This window comes from Eschrichtius robustus, unplaced genomic scaffold, assembly GCF_028021215.1.
Source record: "Eschrichtius robustus isolate mEscRob2 unplaced genomic scaffold, mEscRob2.pri scaffold_542, whole genome shotgun sequence".
Lineage (NCBI taxonomy): Eukaryota > Metazoa > Chordata > Mammalia > Artiodactyla > Eschrichtiidae > Eschrichtius > Eschrichtius robustus.
The window spans coordinates 124,377-130,732 of record NW_027175430.1 but is presented as its reverse complement, the minus strand read 5'-3'; positions in this window follow the sequence as shown (position 1 = coordinate 130,732).

Here is a 6,356-nt window from a genome sequence, read left to right as displayed (position 1 = left end):
TTTTGAGAACTGGTCATCTATTTTGTAGACAGTCCCTCAATATGTATTTGTCTTACACTTATGTTTAGACTGGGATTATGGGTTTGGGGGAGGAAGACCACAGAGGTAAATTCAGTTTTCATCACATCATGTCAAGGTTATACTATCAACATTACTTATCACTGTTGACATTAACCTTCATCACATGGATGAAGTAGTGTTTGTCTGGTTCTCCATTAGAATGTTTTCTTTTTTTTTTTTTTTCTCTTCACCCTACTGTAGTCTTTAGAAGGAACTCACTAAGTACAGCCTGCACTTATGGAGTAGGGAGTTATGTTCAGCCTCCTTGAAGGAATAGTATTTAGATAAATTATTTGGAGTTCTTCTGCATGGGAGATTTATTCATTTTCCCTCATTTGTTTAGATATTCATTTATTTTTATCAGTATGGACACATGCATTATTTTGTATTTTGGGTTTCAATACAATACTGCTTTAGTTATTTTTTTGCTAAAATTGTTCCAACTTTGGCCATTTGGAGCTGTTTCAGTTGTCTCCTGTGTCAATTTGATGTACCACTACCATTGTGAGATTTTTTTTCCCTTATGAAACATTCCATACTTTTGGACAAGATATTCCAGACTCTTCTTGTATATTTCCTTCCCCAGTCCTTCAGTGAGACATTTTTCTGAAGACTCTTGTTCCTTTTATTGAAGAATAGTATTAGAAACCAACATCTGAGCATTAAGTATGCTCATTAGTATTCTCATATGATTGCTGTTAGGCTCTCTCAGCTGAAAGAACAATGAAATATATGTGTACATAATAACCTGTATGTATGCATCTTTCTATAAATATTTCACTGTGTAACTGTATCTATCTATGTTAAGCTAAACATGACTTCATACTTATATATCTGACTCTGATCCATTACCACATGAGTCATCATAACTTCCTCCCTTGTTTATCGGTAACACTTAGCTCTCAACAATGAGAAACTTGGCTCCCACCATCCACCATCCATTTATTGATTTATTTTTCAATACCGGTATACATGTATAGTGTTACCAGAATTGTTAACCTATACCTCCATCAGAAAGAACTTTATCAACTAGAGTACTGTACCTACGTTTAGTCTCTTGCTTTTAGTCTTATAGATTTCATTCATTTTCAAACTTTAGGACAGCAATGTTTTCCTCCACTCCCTTCAGTTAGGATGTTTCATATGTTGCAATACACGTAGATACCTTGGTCACATTCTGCCTTCTTTCCTGAAATACCCTGACTGCTTAGAAGAATTTTTTTTAAATTTGCATGTATTAGGGTTTGCTCTTTGCGTCACAAAGTTCTGAGGGTTTAAACAAATGCGTAGTGTCATGTATCCCACATCACAGTATCATAGGTAAAACTTTAACCGTCTTAAATATCACTGTGTTCCACCCATTAACTTTCCCTTACCCCAACACTTGGCAACCACCAATCTTTGTTTTTACTATCTTGATAGATTTTTTCCATTTAAAGAACATTAAGTAATTTGAAATCACACCATATGCAGCCTTTTCAGATTGGCTTCTTTCATTTCAACAGTGTGTATTTAAGGTTCATCTGTCGTTTTGTGGCCTGATTAGCTTATATCATTTTATGGCTGAATAACGTTCTATTGTATGTATTGTATGTGCCACAGTCTTTTTAGCCATTCACTTATTGAAGGATATCTTGAATGCTTCCAGTTTGGGTGATTATGAATAAAGTTACTATAACTTTCATGTGCAAGTTTTATGTGGCCATATTTTCGGTCAGTTTAGTAAGTACCTAAGAGCATGATTGCTGGAGTGTATGGTAAAATTATGTTTAGCTTTGAAATAAATAGCCAAACGGTCTTCCAAATTGGCTGTACCATTCTGCATTCCCATCAGCAATGAATGAGAGTTCCTGTTTTTCTGCATCCTGGTCAGCAATTTGTGTTGCCCACCCCCCCGGCTTTTTAAACTTTTAAAAGGTGTGTAGTGATATTTAATTTTTGTTTTAATTTACAACTCTCTGATAACAAGATCTTGAGCATCTTTCATGTTTATTTGCCACCCAGACATCTTCTTTGATGAGGTGTCTAGTCATATCTTCTGCCCAGTTTTTAATTGTGTTAGTTTTTTCACTGTAGAGTTTTTAAGAGTTATTTCTATATTTTGTATACAAGTCCTTTATCAGATATTTATTTTACAAATATTTTCTCCAGATCTGTGGATTATCTTTCCTTTCAATTAAATGTCTTTCTCAAAGCAAGAGTTTTAATTTTAACAAAGTGCAAGTTATTTTTTTCTTCCACAGGTGGCACTTTTGGTGTCGTAGCATTCTCCTATATTACCTACTAGAAAGTTTATAGTTTTATATTTTACATTTAGTTTTATAATCTAGTTTGAGTTAATTTTTGTGAAAGGTACAGTGTCTGTGTCTAGGTTACAGACAGGTAATGAAAACTTTGATTCAGTGCCTGGATGTAGGAGAGGGGATTTAAAATACCTTTCTCTGTCTCTGTCCCTGTCTCTGTCTCTGTTTCTCTCTTGGCCTGAATTTCAAGGAGTCTGAATGTCTATATGCCTTGCCAACAGACTGAGCTAATGATGGCCTCTGCCATGTCATGTACTTTCAGATGGGAGTTCGGTGGATCACAAAGTAAAGATTGGGGAGTCATAGTGAGAGATCATAGACTCTGGATTCAGACATCCTGATCAGAATCCTAAGTCTGTCTTTTACCAGCTAGTTGACCTTGGATGTGTTTTGCATAACCTCTTGTGTCTTGGTTTCTCCATCTGTATGAGGATGATATTAGTCCATATTCATGGAGATGGTGCGAGGTCAAATTAATACTTGACCTGGAGCAAAACCTGGGACGTAGTACATGCTGTAAAAATATTTGATTTTTAAAAAATTTTTATTTTATATTGGAATATGGTTGATTAACAATGTTGTGTTAGTTTCAGGTTGTACGGCAAAGTGATTCAGTTGTACATATACATGTATCTATTCTTTCTCAAATTCTTTTTGCATTTAGGTTATTACAGAATATTGAGCAGGGTTCCCTGTGCTATACAGTAGGTCCTTGTTTGTTATCTGTTTTAAATATAGTAGTGTGTATATGTGAAAAGTAGTTGAGATATAAATGTAAATTTAAACTCAAATTATCTCTAGATATTTGTGGGCTTTTTTTTAACATTTTAACTTAAGAAAAAATCCTTAGTCATTAAGGATATTTGGTATGTGCGTGTGTATCTATGTATGTGTGTGTTCCTCTCTGAATGACTGGAGTTGGGGGGTGGGGGCTGGTGTCTGTGTTCATGCATGGACCAAAATGTTAAGTGGAGGATGTCATTTGCATTGTGACCAGTGTAGTAACTAAGGACATTGAACTGCAGGCAGGAGAATTCAGGAACACCCGCGGCTATATGCTTCAGCTATCCTATGCTATAAGGAACTCCCTCTTGAACAACTTTACTGTTTCTGAAATTTAATTATTTATTTATTTTCTGTAGGTGAGGTAACATTGTTTATAGTGCACATTAGCAGAAATTAAGCATTTTTTTCTTGAGAGACAGTGGTCCTGGTTTCACTTTATGCCAGACACATCGGACCATGGCTGCCTGTTGCAGTCAGTTCAACCCTGGAGAGAATGATGACCAGAGGAGAGACTTGTAGCTGTATCTAGTGGTATTAGCAATAGGATGGCCTTTTCCTGGAGCCATCTAGAATCCTGGACGGACTGTATTTTCTCTGCTCTCTGTTGTAAGTGTAGTCTCTTGAATTTTTCTCTTCCGTATTTTCTCATGCTAGTTTCCACTTTTGCTTGAGCAACAACGTTTTAATTTAATTTGTTACACTCATCCTCCCAGCTCTCTTCTCTGTTTCCTCACTTCTTCTCTAGATACTATCTCTGTTCAGTCACACTCCCTGACCCTTTATGCCCTGATCAGCTGCTTCATATCAGTGTTCAGCTCGTTGCAAATCTGCATGTGCCAAACAGCTGTACTGATATGAACTCCCCCTAAGGACAATATTAACAATCAGAATATTTATACAAGGTAAATAAATGTGCAAAGGCTTATATTTTTCTTGAGAGAAATAGCAGAGCTCCGGACTATTAAAGAAGATTGTTTTGGGGTTTTTTTTCCAAAACGAAAAAAAGATATGTAAATCCATAGCCCCAGAACGTGACACACACATATTTTTTATGTGAAAATGAAACTGAAATGAAGCGGGGGAGAGCTGGTGTCTTGAAAATTGATGGTTTCAGTCATCATTTGAAAGCTGGATTCTAAGTTGTCATGTTAAGTCTCAACTCTTGTGTGCTTGCCATCTCATATCAGCGTTTCTCAATCTTGGTACTACTGACATTTTTTGCCATAAAATTCTTTGTTCCCAGTGGCTGTCTTGCTCCTTGCAAGATATTTAGCAGCATCCCTTGTCTCAACAACTCTGGATGCTAGCAGAACCCACCCCGCCAACCAGTCGTGACAAACAAAAACGTCTCTAGTCATAGTCAGAAGTCCCATGGGGGGAAGAACTGCCTCCAGTTGAGAACTGCAACACAAAACATTTAAAACATTCTTTTCCGGGAGATGTTTAAACCCATGGGAAAGAGATATGGTGAGATGGAGAACTTGAAAGTAAATATGAGTTAGAAACTTAGGCAGAACTTCAAAGAGTTATATTAAAGTTTCTGTGTTATCTGAGCCTGCTTAATCATTTTGTACTTGGTGTTTGTTTTATTTGAGTAGAAATCTTTAATAACCAGCAGTGTAAAAAGAAATCATATCTTGTTTTTATTATGGTAAAATAAACAAAGCTCTTTTCCTTGGGATCTTAGTTTTTTCTTGAACCCTGTCTTCGAGACATGATAATGTTAAATATTATACCAATTTGTGTGGCTGAGGAAAGTAAAAGACACAAAAGATAGCACCTCACCTAAGACACCCAACCAGTTACCCAGAGTCCGTGAGGAAACCAGGAGTACGAAAATCCATATTCTCTTGCTTATAGCTTAAAGCCACGTACTGCTGCTGTTTTGGGGGTTGTGTTTTTACTGTAAATTTTAAAAAGGCATGTTCTCTTTATAGTGAAATTTTTAAATATCCATTTAATAAACCCTCACTACTGAGGTCATATTAAGCAAAGATTCTCAACTTAGAAAGCCTTCTTAATTCTGTATAACATTTTGCATGTCATAGGCACTGAACTAGAATAATTCAGCTTTATTCAAGAACAAGTAAGTGGCAGAAGAAGATAGAGACCATGAAAGTCTCACAGAAAATTCAAATGAGAAATTACTTCTGGCTGGAGAATAAGGAATGATCCAGGATTTGTGAAGCCTGAAGCTTATATAATTAGTAGGGACTCTTTCAAGAAATAATAATGCAAAATTTTGTATACAATAGTTGGTAGGAAGGAGAGCATTTATTTAGAGTTGAGAAAAGTCAATTACTACAATTACACTTTTTTTCAATGATGACAAGTTGCACAAAAGCACAAACTGCAAAAAAAAAAAAAAAAAAGACATGTTATTTTTAGTAATTAACTGCCCTGACACCCTCTACCATGTTTTTTCTCTGTAATTTTCAGATTCATACTCTTTGATAGCCTCTTCATATGACATTGATTTTATAACTATTTTTATAGCAAGAATTGTTTTAAATGGTTTATTTTCTCTCTCATGCTTGGTTGAAGTAGCTTATTTTCATTAAAAAAAGTTATTTTCAGCTACATGATAATTTTTGATAATGCTGTGTACATTTTTAGGATTAATGCCAAATTTGGAAATACCTGTCTCCAGTTTCTCATTTGATCTATAACAGTTAGTATAATTTCTCAGACGTTTCGGGTTTGGTACATCCCAAATGTTGTTTCCCCCCAGTCACAAGTTTCTGGAGTGAAGCAACATAGCACACATCCCATTTCGCAAGCACAATTACTGACCTTGTACCTTTGTGCCATATCAGTGGGTGAGTTCACACAGCAGATGGTAGGAATACTCCTAAAAGCCATCTGTACACCGGGACTGCCAGAAATAACTTAATTCTACATAGGTATAGGTGCTAAGCCCGCAATCATATCTCACTAAACCCAAAATAAGTACATTCTCACTCAGCTTCCCCTATCAAGTCACAAAAGTGGGGCCAATCCAGATAAGAGGTGAGGTGTGACAGAGGGAGGTCAGAGTAGGCAGAGACAACAATCCTAATGCATTATGACTTTTGTAAATTTACAGAAACATATGCTTGATCATGGGGATATATATAAATGTGAAGCACCTTGAACTGTGGGCTTCATTAATTCCATTATCTGTTTCTGCATGGGAATTATCTTCAATAGAAAAAAAGCACTGTTTTA